The sequence below is a fragment of the Bombus pascuorum genome, chromosome 10, assembly GCF_905332965.1.
Source record: "Bombus pascuorum chromosome 10, iyBomPasc1.1, whole genome shotgun sequence".
Lineage (NCBI taxonomy): Eukaryota > Metazoa > Arthropoda > Insecta > Hymenoptera > Apidae > Bombus > Bombus pascuorum.
Window position 1 is genome coordinate 12,187,787 of NC_083497.1, and position 20,695 is coordinate 12,208,481.

Consider the following 20,695-nt stretch of genomic DNA (forward strand, 5'->3'; position numbering starts at 1 on the left):
AACACGAAGCACGTCGTCCTACGCGTATGCCGAACAACGTTCTTTTCCCATCTCAGACGTCGAAGAACAAGGTATCGACGTATCTCACCATGAGAATGCCGCACGCAAGAAAAGGTCACGGAACAAACCGAGGAAAAGCGGGGGGTAAACTGGTACATACGCGTCTATAACTCAACAGCAAGGTGCACGCAGTGATACCTGCTCAATAACCTTGACCGATGATCACGGAGGATCGGCGTACGTACGGAATGGCTCCGAAGAATTTTCGTTTCCTACCACCAAGATATTCCGGTTGGAAGCGATCCCAGTCACTTTAATCCCTATCTCTTACCCTCTCCCCCGCTTCCGAGTTGCGAGTGCTTTCGTTTCTCTTGCTTCTTCCTTCTCTTGCTTCTTCGTTGGCTGTTTCGAGGTCGAGCTGGCCCGAGAGCGTGACGCTGACAGAATTACGTCGGGGCCCCTGTTCGGCTGTTACCGTGTAGCGAGACCCATAGAGTAGTCGAACCCCTCGCTTCTATGGCTCGCCATAAATATCGGCGGTGACGTTTGGGGAGAAAAAAGAATCTGGCGGTTGGGAACTATGGATGACCTCAGTTTACGAAGCCAGCAACGGTAGGCAGGCTACCGCGATCGCGTCTTTCATCCCTCGTGCTGGCGACGCGAACAGGCTCCAGCAAACTCGCGAGCGATATTCCACTCAACTCATCCTCGCGAATCGTCAACATTGACTCACGGACCGTTCACGGCAAAGTTCGTTCCGTCGAGAAAATTCTTGTCGACCCGGTGCCAATGCCAAGCCATCTACCACGTTTTCGTCGCGTTCGATCGAATTCGTCGTGGTTCCGTGGAACGGTAGGCTTCGGCTGAAAGGCGGCACGACGTTGTTTTCAAGCTACCAGCTCGTAGGCCGTACATCCTCGCCTCAGCATCGTCGTTGAATAAGCGACAATTTGTATGACAATTCCTCTCGATGGTCCGGTGCATTGTGCCGGCATGTGAAAGTACGAACGTGGGCACGATGTGTATCCCATCGTGCTCGGTGTCTCTTTACCTCTGCTTCCAGCTCTCCTTCTTCCTCCTGGTTTCGGTGTCTCTTTCGGAACCGCGAGTGGACGAACAGCCTTACGAAGTATGAAAGGGAGCGAGAAAGAGCGCGCCGCGCAGACAGCAACTGTGGAGAGCGGAAAAGAGAGAAGCTGGAAGGAGAAAGGAAATGTGAAATGGAAGGGAGGGACGGACGAAAAGGCGAGTCGCACGGGAGAAACGAAGAGAGACGATAGAAAAGGAGTGAAAGGGGGTGGGCAGAGGGGAGGAGGAGAGAAAGAGAAAGAGAAAGAACGTGGTTGCTCGAGAGATCACGATCCTTGGAGCAAAAGCAAAAGGTCGATCCGTGCTGCACGTTGCAGCACGACTATGCTACGACGGTAGGACGAACGTTTATTAGAAGCAGAGGAAGCGCCTCTGTGACAAATGGCGTGGTTTCATTGTTGCACGAGGACCCCCGGGCCCTCCGACAGGGCCACACGGGCCCCTCTGCGACGTCGTAAATCTGACCAACGCTGACGGATAGAAATCAGAACGGACGGTGGCGCGGTTTTCACAGCTAGACGAGAAGAATGGAATGCCGGGGACATACGAGACTTTCGGTCTAACTTTTTGGCCTGCGAGAAAATTCAGTCACGACTCCTACCACGTTCTACGCTCGATCGCCAAATTTTACTTTCTATCGCATCGTATCTCGGGATACGATGACAGCGTGTACTCCAGCTCCGACGAACTGCCGTTTTAACGAATACGTCCCACCAATCGAATATATGGCACGTGTCAAATATATAAATATCTTACGAGTTGTATGCATTCCAGTTTTCAAATGTTTCGCTCGTGGATGCTGTTCCGGCGAATACGTCGGAGCAATCAAACATATAGATTCCTACGAGTACCAATGCACTTGCCTTTTCAGATGTTTCACTCGTCGGAACGTGCATCCACCGTAACCGTAGCCTTAAGCGATCAACATCGTACCCTAGCGGAATTTGATCCGTTTTACCGATCCAAATTACAGCTACGCGTAACGCGCGATTACTTTGCGGACGGCGTTCTCTTTGCAACGACAGTTTTACGAAATACGCCTTGCAATGCGATTCCCAAGTTAACGGCAGGCGATTCGAGAAACTGGAAGTTGGAAGAGAAGAGAAAAATCGGGGCGCAAAAAACAGAAACGAGGGAAGCGTCGCGGAGGAAAAGAGAGTTCGTTAAGCGGCAATCGGGCACAGGTCTGTCAATCGATCCGAGTCCTCGGAGAAACGAAGGGACCCCAAGATGGCTGCCCGAGAACGTACACGCGGGCCCCCGCTTCACCAGCATCAGCGACTTAGCATAAATCACTCCCGCTCCGCTCCATTCGCTCTCTTGCTCGCTCGTTCGCCCGATATCTGACTACAGAAACGCGACCGCACCGCGATCACAGAGTCCTGTCTTCTTCTTCTTCTTCTTCCTCCTCCTCCTCCTCCTCGTCCTCCTCATCCTCCTCTTTCTTCTTTACACGACTCGTTTCATAGCGATCCGGGGGTTTGTCGATGTCGCGTCGATGATTTACCTAAATCGAGCCACGCCACGTGTAATTTCTACGGCGGTAGTTTCGAGGAAGAAACGGTAATGCACGGGAGCAGGGGTGACGAAAGGGCGTACAAGATGTTGGATGGAATGTTAAACCTTTTCGCTTTGGTACCCTCGAAGCTGAAAGCTGAAGGGATAAGAATCTTCGTTAACAAGAGAAAAATACGTTTTATATGAACGCAGATAGAAACGTATGGACACGTTTTTAGAAAATTATTGCGCCATTTTCAAAAGTTATATAATATTTTTCGCAGGCAGAAAGGATTCAAATTAAGTATAAGGTGTATAAATTTAACGTTTCGAATATAACATTCCCGATATAAGTGCAGCGGGCTCTCGATTATCGGAACATCGATTATCGAAAAATTTCGAAAATGAGCTGCTATAAGAAACATTGGAAAATAAGAATAAGAATTTGCAGGTATGTTCGCCTTTAAGAGAGACAACTGTAAATAATTGATCAACCGTTTTACATTATATAATATACGAAGAATGGAGTGACGGGTTCGTAATAAAGTAAATCAAAAATGTGAAAGCAACGTCCAATTTGTAACGGATATCGATAGAGTTCTAATACCGTTCCCTATATTCTCGCTATTTTAAGAAACAAACTGCGACCAACTTAACTTTCTCTAGATTTTGAATTAACCATATCGACGTAGCCACTCGATTATCGTTCGTCGATTGGCGAATCGTTCGCTCGATCGTTCGGTTTAGTTTTCGTGCGTGACATCGAAGAGGCGAGTCACACGGAAGAGAAAAGCTCGTGTCACGCACATATCCATCCGCGCGTTCCTCCGTAAGAGCTTGTGCAGATAGTTTCTTCGGCGACTAACTTGCTACGCACGACCTCGATATTACGGTCGAAAGAAATTCGGGAATTGAGAGAGGCAGAGAGAGAGAGAGAGAGAGAGAAAAGGACGGAAGCAGCCCGTTAGATAGAGAGGAGAAGAAAGATTTGCAAGAGGTTGGGCGAACAGAGGAAACGGACAGGTCGCTTATTTATGGCAGCCATACTTCGGATATATGAACTGGTTCCCGTCGAAAGTTTCGGACGTCGCGTCGCGTCGCATCTTTCCAGTTGAAAATGTATAGAGAGGTGTCCGGGCGCTCGCCTTGGGTAAGATTTGCGAGGGGTCACCGTCGACGCGATGTCACGCGAGCTTAATTCTTTCCTTGGCAATCCTCGATGGACGACGACGACGACGAACCGTTTCGAAACAGCAAACAACAGCCGTCCGCACGGCCATCTTGAGGATTTCCGTAAACTCGGCCAGCGTCTATCCATGTAGGTCTCGAGGGACGTTCTCGATATTTGGCGTACACCGAGTAAAGTCGCATCGGTGCGACCACGTTCGAGGCGAAGAAGCGCGCGCGAGAGCCAACTGAAAGGAAGGGAGCAGAGGGATGCCAGGAACGTAACATTGGGGAGAAGAGAGGCGATGGAGTAGATAAATAGATGGATGGGCAATATTATAACTCACCGGCTGTCATCCTGTACGGCGAGTCAGGCTGCTAATCAGACCCTGGCTCGCTCTCGCCCCTCGACCGACCCTTCACGAAAAATGGATTTATTGCCGTTCGCTTCGACTTCGGCACGCTATCGAGCTCTCTGATCCGTAGAATGTAACCATCGTCGTCGTACTATTCGCGTCTGGCCTTCTTCTCCAAGTTGGCCCCTCCTCGTCTTTCTTCCCTTCCTCGTCTCGTCTCTTCCTTCCTCTATCTCTTCGTCGCTCTCGCCGTCAAACGATGTAATCGCTTTTCAAATTATCGCCTCGCCCTTTCCTTTATTTTCCACGAGCAAACCAAACCACGGTTTTTCGCGGTGTTACGTAGCGGCGAGGTAAGAGGAAAAAGTTGCCGACGAAACTCGTTAACGCGGAATTACGAACGATCGACGACGCGCGATCGGCGATCCGCGGGCCGAGCGGACGTCGATGTGGGCACGGCCAAGAAACGACGTCGAGGGGAGGGCTCAGGTGAGGACCGATGCATCAAGCAAACGGTGACACTCGCCTCTGCACGGCGTGCATAGATCATGTCGACCTCGTTGCCGTCGGACGCGGTGCTCCGCGACGAAGAGACGAGGAAAGATCTAAAGCTTTGGAGGGGGTCGCGCTCCCTCCTTCCTTACGTTTTACTGGCTTTCCTCTTGCTCGCGCTCGTTGCATTCCCAGAGCACAGATGTACGAACCGAACGAGATAGACGCGCGCGGAAGAGAGCGGAACAGTCTGAGATCCCTGCTCGAGAATACGTGCATACGCGCACGGACGCGCGTGCACTCGTGTACGTGGCTGTACGTGTACGCGCGTGTGTTTTTTCAACGAGATTTATTACCGAACTCCTAATGCTTCGGGGCACGAGGAGAGGGTGCTGCCGTTCTTCCCACCCATCGACTCTCATCCCCGTCCCTCCGCTACTACCGTCGCCAACGTCGTCGCCGTCGTCGCCCTCGACGTCATCGTAGCCCGTAGCGTTGTCGTTGTCGTCGTCGTCGTCGTCGTCGTCGTCGTCGTTGTCGTTGTCGTAGTCGTAGCTGTGCTCGTTGTCGTCGACGCCGGTCTTGCCTCGCCGACACTTCGTACCTTCTCGCCGCGTCATACCACGCTCGCTCTCGTCTTCTCGCGCCGCTTAATCCTCGGCAACCACGCTATTACGAGTTGATTTACATTCCTGCGTTAACAAGGGCCACCGGAACGCACGTACAATTCGGCGCTGCGCCACTCTGCCTCGCCGCAATCGCTTAAGGTCGCAAGCTTTCCTACCTCGAAAAGGGGGAAAATTAAGGAGCATGCGACCGGACAAAAGATTCGCGGTTTCCAACGCAGCGGCACGCGTGCCGCGTGGTTATGCGCTCCCTTCGAATCTGGTCAAACGTTAATCCGCCTCGCGTAAGCCTAACTGCGGAGGAACTTTGGCTAGCAAACCTCTGAGACGAAAGGGTGTGTACCGACTGCCGTTACACTCGGGCAATAAATGTCATCGCCGAAATATTTACGGCTACAAACGGTATCGTAAGCGTGTAATAAATCATTATTAAGCAAATCGTATTACCGTTTATAAATTTGACTCTTAAGGAAAGCAACTTTAACGAGATCGTCGCGAAGGATTACGTAATTTCGACCGCGGCCGCGTCACCGTGACTCTTTTCGATCTTGGGAATTCTCACCTAGAAATAGCTGTCCTCCTCGTCAACGGGCCACCGCGGCCACGTCGACTGGAAAGTTTTGACTCGACCCTCTTCTCTTACACGTCCCCCCCCTCTCTCTCTCTCTCTACCTCTCTCTCTGTGTCTCTCGCTCTCCACCTCGTTAGTCCTGCGTTATTCACCCCATCCGCGCTGCGTATCACGCCGAAAGGCGCAAACTACCTTCGAAGAAAACACCTCGGCCATATAAGCGAATAAAAACACACGGTCGCATATACGTATAGACGCGCGAGTGCGAGTATAAAAATGATCGATCACATCGTAATTCTCTTACGAGCTAAACTAATGAGAAAAATGCCGGCCAGCGAGACGCTCGAACAGAACGATACGAGTCGACGAACGAGTCGGATCGACTGGCGAACGAACGAAGGAATAAATGGAAAAGACAAAGGAAGCGTGTGATACGGTGGGGGATGTCCGGGGGGATGAACCGAGCAAGGTGAAAAGCAGCGTGAGAAGACGGGGGAGAAGAGTAGAGCGAAAGGGATGAGCGGGTAGGAAAGCAGGGATAGAAAGGATAAACGGAAAGACACGGAGAAGAAGTCGCGAGACCAAGGAAAAGAGTCTCCTTCGTGAAACAGGCAAGAGTGGGATGGGGGCGTGGGTGGAATGGGGCGCTAGTGGGGAGAGAAATACGTCGAGCCGGTGCGTGGCAGGGGTGGGGATAGGTCAGGGCCGCGGGTAGAGGGGTACGGACGTTAGGGTGGGTGAGGGGTCAGACGGGGAAAGATACTCGGTTTGGCGCGGGGCTCGGAATGGGACGAGAGTATGCAGAGAGAAAGAGAGAGTGAGAGAGAGAGAGAGAGAGAAAGAGCGAGCGAGCGAGCGAGCTAGCGAGCTAGAGAGAAAGAGCGAGAGCGAGAGAGCGAGAGAGAAGGGTGGCAGGAGAAGCGTGCAGAGAAGCAAGGCAGAGGGGCGGGGAGAGGCGAGCGGGGCTGAATCGGTGGGGAAGCGTGGCCAGGGGCGAGGGGATGGCATAGGGGAAGGTGAGGTAGGGGTTGGCTGGCCGCGGCGGGGCGGGTAGGGGGTGCATCGTCGGCGGCGGCGACGGTGAGGTGGAGGGGGCAGAGGTGGGGAAGATGACCGCGGAGCCGTCAGTGCGCCACGTGCTGTCGTCGTGGGAGGGTCTTTGCTTTCGCTCCGTTTCGTCGGCAAGTCATGCATGTTACCGCGAAATCGTGACTCGTCTCGTGCCCGAGTGCTCGTTCGTCTGTCTTCGATAGTGTCGTGGTCAACGGGAAATTACGTTCGATCGGTCCGTGACGAAAATCGCGCGACGATGAGATAGTTATTATGGTCGGTGAGGCGCGCGCGAACCCGAACGCAGAAAGAAACGTTGCGAGGGAGTGACAGGCGGCTCGACGAACGCCGAGCCAGTTGAGTGAGTGGTGCGTCTTTATTGTCTTTGCGTTGGTGGAACATCCGTGAGGATGACGCGGTGATATGGTGTCGAGGGAATCACGGAGGACACGCGAGTTCCGATGCTCGTCGTCCAAGCGCCGCGTTGCTTCACCCATACTCGTAACGAGGATAATCGCTCCTGACGTAGCCACGGAGCGAAGGACTCATCGGGACTGACGTTTCCTGCGCACTGGAACCACTACTTCACGGTGAGTCTGTTTTCTCGGTATCCATCCTTCAACCTGGTATTCGCCTTTTTCTTTCGCTTTCCGGGCCAGCTCCCTTTCGACATTCTTCGTATCTCTCCTCCCGTCGATGTATAGCCACTGGTTGATCGAAGCAACGGAGACACCCGTTCCTTCTTCTCGTCACATTCGGTATCAACTCTGACCAACCGACAAACTTGACCGCTGCTGGTAGACGGTAGTCGATTCTTCCTCGCTATTCCCAGGGCGTGATTCCTAAATAAGGTCAACGGGAATATTATTTTGCGCGCCAACGTCCAGTACGCGCGATCCTACGTTTAACCCTCGTGAACGTGCAGCTCCATTCTTAACGTGCATCATCCCCCTTTAGCTTCGACGAAGGCAACCACTCGCCGAGAATCGATTTTCCGTTATCGATCGAAAGTCGCGTGGCATCGCGTTTCAATTTTTTATTTCGGTCCATGCGTGTCGTTGTGATTTTCGCTCCTCTTCGTCGTTTGCCACTTTTCTCTTTTTAACCGTCCCCCACCTCGCCTCTTCTCTCCCTCCATCGCATATACGTACAGGGTATACACCCACAGGAGCACATGACCTACTCGAACGGATACATATCCACGCTTGAACAAACAACCGTACGCAACGCACCTTCGTACACGCTTCCTCTTTCACTGTATACAACGCGTCGATCGACGAGTAACTCGACTCATTTTTACGTACGTACGAATTTTTAAACGGTTCGTAGCAGTCGGTGACTCACACGTGCGTCGTCCATCTGTACGAGTTGCACGGACTCGTCGTCTTTGATGTGTTTGACAAACGCGTTTCGAGTCGGTGACGCGGAGAAGGAGATTAAGACGCGAGAACGCGAAGGGGGATCGGCCCGTCACTGGTCAGACAAGCGGCGACGAACTCGGCCGTGGTGTTCGCGCGGCGCGCCACGGCGGTTACGTCGCGACAAACGTGCCATCGTTGTTTGCCGAGATGCTCGACGCGTTGCCACGTGGCACGCACCGTGATTTGCGACGGAGATAACTGTCGACGCATATAGCTTTCCTCGTTGCGATCGTCCAAAGCTGCGTCTCACGACACCATCGTCCCGGTAGACAAAGAGGGCTTCGTACTTTTACCTTTAGATTAACGCGCGCCATTGGATTTCGCGTTAATTCGTTAGCGTTCTCCATCGGATTTTAATCTCAATCGTCGATCGAATCATCGATCGCCAAGCGACAAGACGAAAGAAACGATCGTGGTATGGTGCGTGACGGTCGAAATGCGTTTGCGATTTCAGCTTCTCAGGAAATATCTGGTCTGTCGGAAAGGTGTCTGCGAAAGACGCTACTGTAGAACAGACACGCTCGTCTAGAAAGTTCGTCTACGCGAAATTTCGCCCGAAACTAAAGTTGCTGCCTATTCTACCTCGGTATACTGTTTAATTCTATTGCCATAGATTAAAACGACGATGCGTTGCATCAACTGCTTGATAATGTTTGAAAGAAGTTATCGTATATCGAGGTGATTCTGCGTGTAGTTATTTATATTGGTTAATACGCGCCTCTCGTACGATAATGGAAAACAGGATATCGTAACATAATTATCCATGTGTCATCGCAACAGTTATAGATCTCGTCAGTTTATATCTCTGGTTTTATAAGTATGGTTGACTGCGTGACAAAGATCATTATGGTCACAGCCGATGCTCGATCTGTGGCAAACTGTCATTCTGACGAATACGTTCGAACGTACGGTCGAATATATCGGAACAAATTATACGTATAGAGTCTAATACGTAGAATTTTACGAGTAGAAAGTTTGAGAAAATAAGGATAGCTGGACGATCGAACGTTGGGAAAAATATGGACGACGATGATTCAGATAAAAATGAGATTCGAGCCCACGACTATACTTTGTTTCTTGTTCGACAGAATGATGCGATCGGAATCAGCGTGTATCGTTTGCATCGAAAAATATCGATTTGACTGGTCATAAATTGGTATTTACATATTCTCGAGCGAGGCGCACCGTTAAAATTCATCGACTTAAAACCGAGCAAGAATGACGTCATTGGACGCGATTAAATCCGTCCTGTCACCGTGAGACGCTTTCGAGACACGTATTATATACTTACTCGCCGAGTCGATGTGTGAGTCGTGGAGAAACCAAGGATCAAGGGTATAAGGCGTTTATTTAACCGAGCATTCTGAATTTGAGAGCGCCGAGATTCCTATTGTTTCGTCGACTTCGCGATCGAAATGGCTTTCTGCATTTTTTAATAGACGTCAATTCTACAGAGCTGCGCTTGACGCGTGACTGACATTACTGACGTCATTGTGTCCGGGAAAACCCGTACGTCATTCTAAAGTTCGATTAGGAATATGCTTTCTTACATCGACGATCGCTGTAGCAAATTTTAGGCAACAAACCCGTTGCTTCTGGCAAAGGTGAGAACGAGATGCTTCTATTCGCGTCCCGCGATGAAAATCGGATCAACGAAGAAGCCAGTCTCTAAGATCATGACCCTCTCGTATAATAATTTATTCACCAACGATATCGGTAAATCGACGGATTACGGACTTCTGAGTTTGTATCGTCGTTATCGACAGATCAGCCGTGGCCCATATCGAATTACGCAGAAAGATAGAGGAATACGGAAAAGAAACGCGGCGTCGATATGGAAAATTCCCGTCGACGGAATCCACTTGCCCGAACGCGAACATCTAACGTGAGAACGAAAAATCGCAGCGAGGAGAATCGCCTAAAATTGTATTACGCGAACCTCCGTGTCCTCCGACGAGATCGCGCGAACGAAGTTGTTTCGCCGTATAAATCCAAATTTGATGAAAGACGCACAGCGCGATATCCATATAGATGGACGGTATAAATCGTGTTTGTAGAAAATCCGTCACGACGAAGAGAACTCGTACAGCAATCTAACGTGGTTCAATTATGCAAGAGGATACCCGAAGAGCAGCTAAATCGCGCGCTAGGTCAACACAGCGAAGTCATGCTTCGCTCGATCTTTAATCCGTATAACGTATTTGCTCGCGTTCGCAGCCGGTTGAACGAACATTTACCCGATACGTATATGTAGGAGGGAATGCATGGCTGTAGGAGAGTAGGCGACAAGTGTAGAACGGTAAACAAGCGTGGAGATACAGCTTGTAGGAGTACGCGGCCGAAGTCAGCCGCGGGAACGCGAACCGGAGTTGGAAGCTGGCGTGTTGGAGCTGTGCCGCGTCAATAGCACACCCCCGCGATTCAGTAGCGCCTATTGAAGTCTGCGATGACGGGCCCCGTCTGTCAGCAGATCAAAGCCGAAGTAAGCTCTCTTTGTGATGCTCCGCCGGGTCGGTATTTAATTATGTATGAGATCGATATTCGGGCCTTCGGGGGCTCTCTTTCAACTTCCCAGTCTCTCGGTCTCTTGGTCTCCCCGTCTCGGTCCATCGTTCTCTCTTTTACCCCGCCATCCAGCATTTGCACACACATTCGCCGTGCCGCGTCTCCCGCCACCACCCCCCCTCCTCTTCTTTCTCCCCTCTTCCCTTCGCCATGCTTTCCATCCAGTCCTCGATACATCCTCGTTAGGAATAAACTCGAAATCATGCCAACTACGTTATACCTGTTCTCGCATCTATGTACTTTGTCCGCCGATAAAAACAGGCAGAAATAAACGCGAATACGAATCTTCGTAAGCGAGCTTCTTCGATCGACTTTTCGTTTCGATCACATTTACGCCGTTTATATTCGCTTTGGGACGAGGCAAAGAAAAATTCGATCGATTCGCACGTCGAAGAAACGATTCGACGGTTTGTTTACGGGCTCGTACCTGCTCCGTGACGTTTGAAGGGGCGGTGCAGCCAAGCTTTACGCGCACATTTAAATCTCGCCCGATCGTAAAGATCTCGTAAACGGCGAACGTCCATCCGTCTAGAGATACGAAGGATCTTGAGGAGAAAGACGAGATTATTACCGAGGTAAACGAACGCGCGGCCGGTGGCTGTAAACTGTCAAGGGACGCCGCACCCGATCCACCACCTAACGTTTCAATGAACGATCGCTAACCTTGCGCCGGTATTTAGCGTTTTACCAGCTTTCCTTTCAACTACGTCGCCCCTTTTCTTTCTCTCTCTCTCTTCCCTTTTGTCCTTTCCTCTCGTTTGTCCTATCTTCGTCTACCTTTCGGCACCGATCAACTCCTGACGAATCCAATTTTCATTCGCGTTTCGGCGATCGATCGTTCACGCGACAGTTAGCAAAGTTATTCGATCGCGCGAGAGAAATTAAATTGTCGTTAATCGTCGAATAACGATCGTTCGATAACTCGTTGGTCGCCTATGCGTAATATAAAGACGACGTGCGTTTGCTCGAGCGACGCACGCTAACCGACTTTCCCTTCTTCTTACCGCGCCAACCCTACTGGCTCAAAATATGTCTGTTGTTTATGGGCTGCACTTCAACGCACCTTCCCTCGACGGTATTATCGACCTATTCCAACAACTATATGTAAATATTGCGCGGAGTAAATATTCCATTTGTATCTGACTTATCTTCGACAAAGTACTTTTATTTTGTTATTCATTGATATTCTTTAGGAAAATAATCTTTCCGGAGATGGAAATATCAATATTTATATGCAAAAAGGCGTGTGTGTCACGGATCGTTTAATATACTTAAGATAACGCATAAATACATTAATGCATACATCTATATTGTATCTAATTACAAAGTCGATCTAACTTTATTAACTTGATTTATGAAAGTTCATATTTTTATGAATATAATCGCGCGTATAAAAACTCAGTGGAAAATTGCTCAATTTACTTATAACTGGTATTGTGACGATTAGTACATTTTAGCATATCGCGTAACGTTCTTGCTTCTTTAAACGTTCTACGAACTCGCACGTGTTAATTACGCGGAAAATGATTATTGGATCCTATTAAACTACATTATTTAGAATCTTTTAAACATCTCGTTTTAGAGATCCGTTTCATCGAAGCTCGCGTGCAAAATTAGCAAGTGTCTGTAACTCGTGGACGGAAATGGAACTGTTAAAAAAAAAAAGGAAGATATTTTTGAACCGATATCGACCCGATCGCGAAATTTCACGGGACCCTCGAACCACCGGTTATTCCAGCGATTTCAGCGAGACTTCGTCTTGCACGGAAGGACACACACGTACTGGCGAGCGTGGCGGCCGGCGAACCATTTCGAATATTTATTCGTTAAATTTCACGATAAAAAAACTCTTTGATCAAAATCATGCCACTCGATGAACGTACTATGGGTTTTATCGTGATACATACGTCATTCAAGAAACAAATTCAACGACAAAATAAAAAAAAAAAAGGAGGGAAAAAAATGGAGAAAAAAGGAAAAAAGCGTCACCCTCCGTGAACGCAAAAAAATATTAGCCAGCCGTGATGGCGCTAATTTGCCGCGACCTGCGGCGGTTCGGTTGTTCCCGTTCTCTTTCTCTTTTCCACCCTCGTTGCGTGTCTCCTTTCCCCCTTCGCCCATCTATCTGCCTATCCGTCCGTCCGCTCGTCTCTGTCTCTCTTTCGGCCCCGCGCGATTACCCGCTCCGCTTTTTCGTCCCGACAAATCCATTTCGCTCGATTTCCATTTTTACGCATCGATTGCGCGTGTGTGCAATCGTGCCGCGCAACGAATGACCACGAAAGGTTATCGTTGCACTTCGAATTACGATCGATGCGTACCTTTCTCGTTTTGACGTTTCTGCTTCGGCCGTCCACGTGCGCGACCTCCAACGAGATGTGCTTTCAAACACTCGCCAGCTTTTTGCGTATATGCTGCGATTCTTTGCTTCGGATGATTAAGCGAAAGATACCTTCGTGGCACGTTTTGTTCGAAGAAAACAGGATAAAACAGAATTATTTCCAACTGAATATCTTGAAATTCCGTTTGTTCGAAAACGACACCTTAAACGGGAATTCTTATTCCAGTTCGAGGTTTTCGCCTGTTTTCGTTCTGCACTGCACGTATAGTAAATCAATTTTATTTATCTGTTTATTTATATTCTGGGAGGGGCCCGTTAAAATACACGCATTTGCAACGACAGGTAGTTACTCGATACGGATATTTAGAAAAAAAAAAAAGTTTGCCGAAATATATGTGAAAAAGCATAGTTATAGTAAATTTGGGATAAAGATAACGCCTCGTAGATCGCTCGCTCGAATAACGCGTCACTGGCGAAGATCTATGCGGTCCGAAAAACTATTAGCTAGAGAGAATAACATACGATTTAGGGTATCTAGATGGAAATGTTTGGATCTGTAAGCGCGACATCGACCTAGCAACGGTTTTCAAATTTTCCAATTCTACGTTTCATCGTATCGTATCTTCGACTTATTTTTCACGCACACTCGCGCTCGTACCGAACGCGTTATAATTATTTCGTGGTACCAACTATCTTTCGAACAAGATTCGCCCTGCTTCGTTAACGTTTCCTAATCATTTCGCGAGCGTGCACAGACTGTGTATCGATGATGGCGGAAACAGGCCAAAGGCAAGAGAGCAAAAACGAAACGTTTGCGATGTTGGGTGGATGAGCACGCGTACGCACGATCGAAGCGAGAATTCGTAGCAAAGAGGGACTAAAGAGGAGGACAGAGCAAGAGGGACACGGGGCAAGGGGAAACGTGCAGCGTTTTGATCGGTCGCACAGAAAATTGTATTTTCAAAATCAATTAATATCCAGAGAATAATAATACAGTGGCTAATGATCGTGCAGTCATGTATAATCGACTTGCTCCCTCCGCCCCTCTCCCTTTTCCCTTGGTTTACTCGCGATGACCCTCGGGCTACTTCGAACTGGATTCCGCGCGGGTTGTGACGCGTCGATTCGGCCAAAGTGCGTTTGACAATTTTTAATTATCGATAACGAGTTTGACCGCGAAGATAGGTCGACTGAAATGCGATGCATCGACGAACAATCGAAAACCGGGCTCTGCTCGTTCCACGATATCGTATCGTTTCCGTTGTAAGCATCGAGTTCATAAATTGTCTATTTAACACGAACGGTAGTTTGTCTCTTTACCGCGTTGGTCGCAACGATCCCGGCTAATGGTTTATCAAAGGCAGATGCGTGAAATACGATAATTCGACCGGTATGGTTTTATTCCTACGATATTCGACTAAACGCGATCGTACAAAAGTCCGTTCTCTCGTTTTTCTCCTGCTAACGCTACCTATATAACCCTTGAAAGGCAGATGGTTTTACGTACGCGGCAGATACTGGGTCCGAACGGGCCTCTAGCGAAATTTTCCTCTTTAACCCATTAAACGACCAAGATTGCGTTAACGCGATATTTCATTCGCAATTTCCTTTTAGTCGATTTAGATTATCGAATTTCATTAAATCCGTAACGCGGTTACCAACTGAATTTCAACAAACTTCTCCATATTTCTTCCGTTATTATTTCACCTTTCGTTTCAATTCGACCAAGTTTTAGGAAATTTATTTACGCGCAGCGATCAAGGAACGAGGGTTAAATCTTCGTCGATCTAAGTTCCAGCTTTTACGACGCGAGACGATTTTCCCCTTTCATCTCGTATTCTCCGGTTCCACCGCGTACATAATTGCTGGCGATTTCGCGGTTTTCCAGAAGTTTTTCGGAAATTTCTCGCGTGGGATTGCGGCAGCGTTTCGGGCGCCGCATCGATCAAAGAAACTGCCAAGTTGACGTCGCCGGACGGCTCGTAACTTACTCTCCTTGCACAACCATCTAAATATACAGAGAGAGAGAGAGAGAGAGTCTCGTAGCGCTCGGCTTTGTTTCTTCCCCTCTCCCTATCTGGACTCTGTGTTCGCCGTAATGTCGCCAGCTCGAAAAATTCACCGAGTTTTTCGCGGTCCGTTTGCTCGGTCGGTTGCATCCATCGCCGTGGATACGTAGACGATCGCGGCCCGAATAGATGATATCTCGCAGTTAGTGCTCGAAGAAGTCCGGAAACGCGAACGACGTACTTTATGTATTCGCGATAGACGATAAATTTTCTCTCGCCTCTTGCCACGAGCGGAAAAATTCCACCGTGAATCACCAGTTAGATTACTCGCGTCGTTGCTCTCCGGATTTCGCAGGACACAAGTATTCTGCTATGCGCGGACAGAGAGAATCGCGTTGGCGACGCGCGCGCGTGTCCCCGCGATGGCTGCGCCATAAATCATTCTTGATGATTCTCCGCGCCCGTACCTACATACTTTGCTCCGCGATTCACCGCCACCCGTTACACGAACCGTCTTTAATTTCGGGATCGAGCCGAGCCTACACCGTACTCTCGTACCGAGACCAGCTACTTACTTCTCGCACGCGATCGAGTCGTTCCGTCTACACGGCATTCGATGAATCATCCCCCTCGAGATCGAACGTCGCGTTCCACGCTACCGGAACCGCCACCAAATACGAAATTCGCCCTTTCGAGACTCGCGATCGGTGCACTCGCTCAGGGACAGTCGAACCATCGTCGGATTAAGAATCGCCGTGAAGCGTAAGATGCGTTATCGGTGCGATTTCTTCCACCGACAACAGGCTGAAATTGTACCGCTTTCGTTCCTTGTATGCGGCTACAAAAACGGATGATTGACGGAAAGGTACTGCCACGTTTTAAAATGTACCACACGCCATACGATTTTTAATTATCGTACTGCAACGTTATGTCATGATCGAGGTGTTTCATCCGCTTTTGTTTCAACAGAACGTTATCGTCTCTTAGTTTTACCGTTCGAAGTAGAAGAGAGGCGTAGGTTTCCTCAATTTTGCTCCGCGCTCAAGAAGCTAATAATCCAATATACGAGAGGATCTTAAAACTTGATTCGGACTAACGATCACGGCTACGGTCAGATCGCGTCAACCTAGGCACCGTCTTTCAGAGATTGTCATTCGTCTGGCCGGAACCGCCTACTGTTAATGCCGTTACCGAATCGCGTGTAAGCGACTTTGACCGGTGCTTGACCGCACGTGATTCGACCGTAGCGCGAATCGTCCCCAAGGAATCGTAGGAACGCGCGACGCGAATGCAAGTCGCGGCGCCATCGTGAAAAAAAGCACATCGAGTCTAAACCACGGATGGACTCGAAAAGAAACTTACACGAGTGGAATTGGTTGGCGAGTTTTGCGCGTTAAGAAGGAAAGGCGAGAGATTATGGTCGTAGCTGAAGGAAGGCGAGAGCGTGTGCGCGTTATAGGTGAAACACGGTGCCGGGTGATAACAGCGAATAATAATCGTGCATGTTACGTCAGCGCCGTGCATACGTGCCGAGAGTGCCACCCACTTGCACGTAGATCACTCTCTTGTCTCTTCCCTCTCTGTCTATCCGTAGCTTCTCCCCCTTATCCTGCGTTCCCTCGCGACACGACGAACTGCATTCCGAGGAGGAGCTAGGATCTCGCAACGACAGCGACCACGTCGTAACGCGGTCTATTGTCGGTGAGGCGGCGACACCACGGTTTCTCGGTTCTGTAGCTGCACGCGCGTACCGTCTGTGCCAACACGCGTGTAACGGTATCGAAGTCGCGTGTAAACCGGTGAATCACGGCTCGGCACGGTTCGTTGCGTGGGAAGAAAGTGGGAAGGGGTGGCAGTGGCATTGCTTGGTCCGAGGACACTGATCCTTCGCGAGAAGTTGTCGGGCTGTCGTCTTCGTCGTCGTTGTCGTTGCCACCGTCGCAGACGTGCAACACCAACGACGCTGCAAAACGAGAAGGATGCGAGAACGATGTCTGGGTGGAGTCGAGCGAGGCTCGAAGCGATCGACCTTTCAACGAGCAGGTTGTGTAGGATTCACGGGCTAGGAAAACGTAAATGCGGGATAGACATCGGCGCGACAATGTGCAACCTTGATCTTCCAATTTAATACGCGGCGTTCCAACGAAAGCAACGTTTTATCGGTTGCAATGGATTTCCATCTCGCTACGATCTTGCAAACGTTTTTCCACTGTAGCGTATTTTCGTTCCAAGCCTTCTCTCCGTGTCTGTTGGATTATGCGTTTGTAGGAAAGTGGACGGTGTACAAATACACTGTGAGAAAGGTGTCGGGTTGTCAGAAAAGTTTCTTTCGTTTCGTAAGGAAATAATAGACGCACAATGTTCTTTGTTTTATATTAATTTATTGAATTATGCACGAACATAATAACGGAAATATAAGGAAACGGATCATACCTGATTCGATAGAATAATATAAAACAGAAATTATTCTTCATCTGTTATCACCTTATGAGACGAAAGAAACGTTTCCGACGACCTAACGTATTCTCATTTTATCATTTCTTACGAACACAACGATTCGAACAGCGAAAAGGAAGACGATGAGAAGGTAGCTTATTCCGATGAAAAAGAATGAAAAAGAAAAAAAAAAATTGCGACCGGTACTTGTAGAATACGATGACCAACGCGTATAACGCGTTAGTTAAATTTAACGTTTCGACACGCTTCCGTTTACAAAAAAATATTTTTACACGCGGTACGTATCCTATACGTTGTACAAAGTTCGGTGTACTCCTCTCGCCCCTGTATCATCTCGCCAAGTTTCCTTCCCAGCCTCGCATAGTGCTCGTTACTAGATCTACGTTCGCCTCGTACAGCTCGGATGGACTCCGTTTTAGGGCGGAATGAAAATTCGTGACCGATCGGCCCGGCTGGACGTTCGCGTTAACGTCCGGTCTGGCTCGTCGACACGAGGGATTTGGTTGAGACTCGTCAAGTCGATCGATTATTTTTGACAAGGTTGATCGATAGGCGCGCTGGCAAGCGGCGAACATCGACTGTGCGTCGAACGTTGCGTCGTCGTACGGCGAGCACGACGCTCGCATCGTTGTTAACGTTGCGGGATATTAATATGCCGGATGTTACTGATCGCCGAGCTTGTTGAACTTTCTTCCGTTCTTTGGTTCATTTTCTATTCTTAGAAAATTCCATCGGTTTAAGGAAAGAATCGTTAGAGACGCGATTTTCTTCTAACAATCTCGCTGCCTCTTTTCCATTGTTTTCCCCTCAAATAATCATATTTTTCTACCATTGAGAAGTTTCTCGAGGAAAAGCTCGTTACCGATCTACGTAATCCACCAAAGATTCTCCTAAAACGTCAAACATTTTATGCAGCCTCGTCGAACGAGTCGATCTCTTCCTCGGATCGATCGATAGATACAAAACGAAGTCGATCTATTCTTGCTGTACCAGCTTTTTCGTTTGCACCTTCATATCTGTATCTTGTTCGATTAATTCTGCTCTTTTTCGTATCTGTTCTTTTATGAATAATTCAGAAAATCATCAATATCCCGATGATAGAGTCAGCAAATCTAAAGTCACTCTTGAAAGTGTCAACGGAAACCTGAATGCGGCGTAATGGATGTGAACGGAGCATATTTTTCATCGTTAGAATATGTGATTTTATGAATGGAATTATTAATCGTCATAATTTGCTTTCTGTCTCCGACAACAAATCCAGCCAATCCGCTCGGAGAATATTCGCTCGTGTATTTCTTGTTGCGAAGGAAAAAATACATTAGAATAAGCATAACTACGCAAAGTAGGAAAATATAGTAACACACGCGAGGCTACAGCCCGTCAACTAAGTAATACTAAATTATAATAATTATAACTAAATGCTAACGATATCGAAAAAAAAAATATTTTTATCATCGTAACGATCAAAGCTACTGTGAGAAATTCGTCTATCGTTGCGTAGTACGTTTAACGAAGATCTCATCGCGACGAACGTTCGATCGCCACGCTCAAATAATAATTTTTTCGTCGATCGTTTTACGATTCCGTGGTACCGGCTCGTCGACCGTGTAACCCCGATTCTTCGGCGAGAAATTTCGTGGACGATCTTATATAGCCTCGTCACGGAATGCCATTCGTCAGAATTTTATCGATCGTCGTTGAAGGGGAGCGAAAGACGACGGGTTCCCGTATCGACACGATCGATTCTCATCGATCGCGCGAGTACGATTCCAATTAACCCGTTTCCACGCATCGGTGATCGGTTTACGTTTCAAGGACCTCGTAAATTCGAACGTATCGATCGTCCGAGTATCGATAATTATGATCGAGGGATATCGTTTGTTCCGTTCTCGGAGAAAGAGAAAATGACAATAATTGGCTCGTCCGTTAGCAGTCGGAGCTGGGAAACCGGCACAGTGATTCCGCCATGACGAAATCAAATCGACGAATCGTCGACAGTCTTTCTTTCTTTCTTTCGTCTTATCGATCTTAATGCGTGTTCGTCCGACTCTGTTACGCGGCATTCAGGTTTCCCCTGACACCTTCCAACACTGTCTACGCATCTTCCGACTCTATCATCATCGGGATACGTGACGTTGTAAATGGAATTATCGATCGTCGTAATTTGCTTTCTGGTTTCGACGACAACCACAACCAATCCGCCCCGAGAACAATTATTTATGCATTTCTTGCGTCGATGAAAAATACGTTAGGAATACGTACTTGCTCACAATAGGAAAATACGCAATATACCAAGGTACGTATATGTTTAAAAAGATAATATCGTAACGAGGCGTGATATCACGATTTCTTGATCGCCTGTCGAACGATATATCGATGGAGGTACGTGCGTTATTAGAATTTAATAGCTGGACGATTACCGCTGCTTGTCGAGTTAGTCAAACGCTATAGGCATTACGAGGCTGAACATGTGGCAAGTTACAACGTCGTATATTTCCTGATAGGACGTTGATTATGAATTTGAATACTAATTCACGCACGAAGGAATCATCGGATCGGCGAATCGAGATGCAAGGAGAATCGTTGGCGAAGATAGGACCGGTAGCCACCGGTAGTAAGGTTCGAAGACGCGGAAGCGGTCGATATCGGCGTCGATTAGCCTGCGGCGTAGCTCGCAAGTGTTGGAACCGGGCAGAAGGAACGCGTAATCCAGCGTTCGGCCACGTGGCGGATATAAAAAGACTCGTTGTTGCCGACGATGCATTACATAATAGGTATTCCCGTTCATAAACAGCGGCGTTTAACTATGAATGAAGCAGAGGCCCGTGGCCGCCGCTCTCGCCCACTTCTACGCATACCTATAACGCTCGTCCGTGTACCCGGTCTTGACCTGCCTCAAATCATGTAAATCCTAATCCGTCCGCGCACGATCGTTAACTCCGCACGCGCGCCTCTCGATTCTGAATAATTAAAATATTAATGAGTAACACCGACTCACCTGGCGTACTTGGTCGCCGGTTAATTATCGATAGTCGATCCGCGTATTAAACCGCG

General features: G+C 48.5%; 1 protein-coding gene across 4 annotated transcripts in view; it reads left to right on the forward strand.

Annotated features, from left to right (window-relative positions):
* LOC132911176 (protein tiptop) overlaps nt 1-20,695 on the forward strand; it is an 89,738-nt gene that overhangs the window by 24,509 nt on the left and 44,534 nt on the right. Inside the window, exon 1 of one of the 4 annotated variants that reach the window (XM_060967590.1) lies at nt 6,908-7,438. The exons of the other annotated variants lie outside the window; for them this stretch is intronic. The gene's annotated coding sequence lies outside the window, so the exon portion shown is untranslated. Of the gene's footprint in view, nt 1-6,907; nt 7,439-20,695 lie in introns of those variants that run through there. 4 annotated transcript variants of the gene reach the window in all.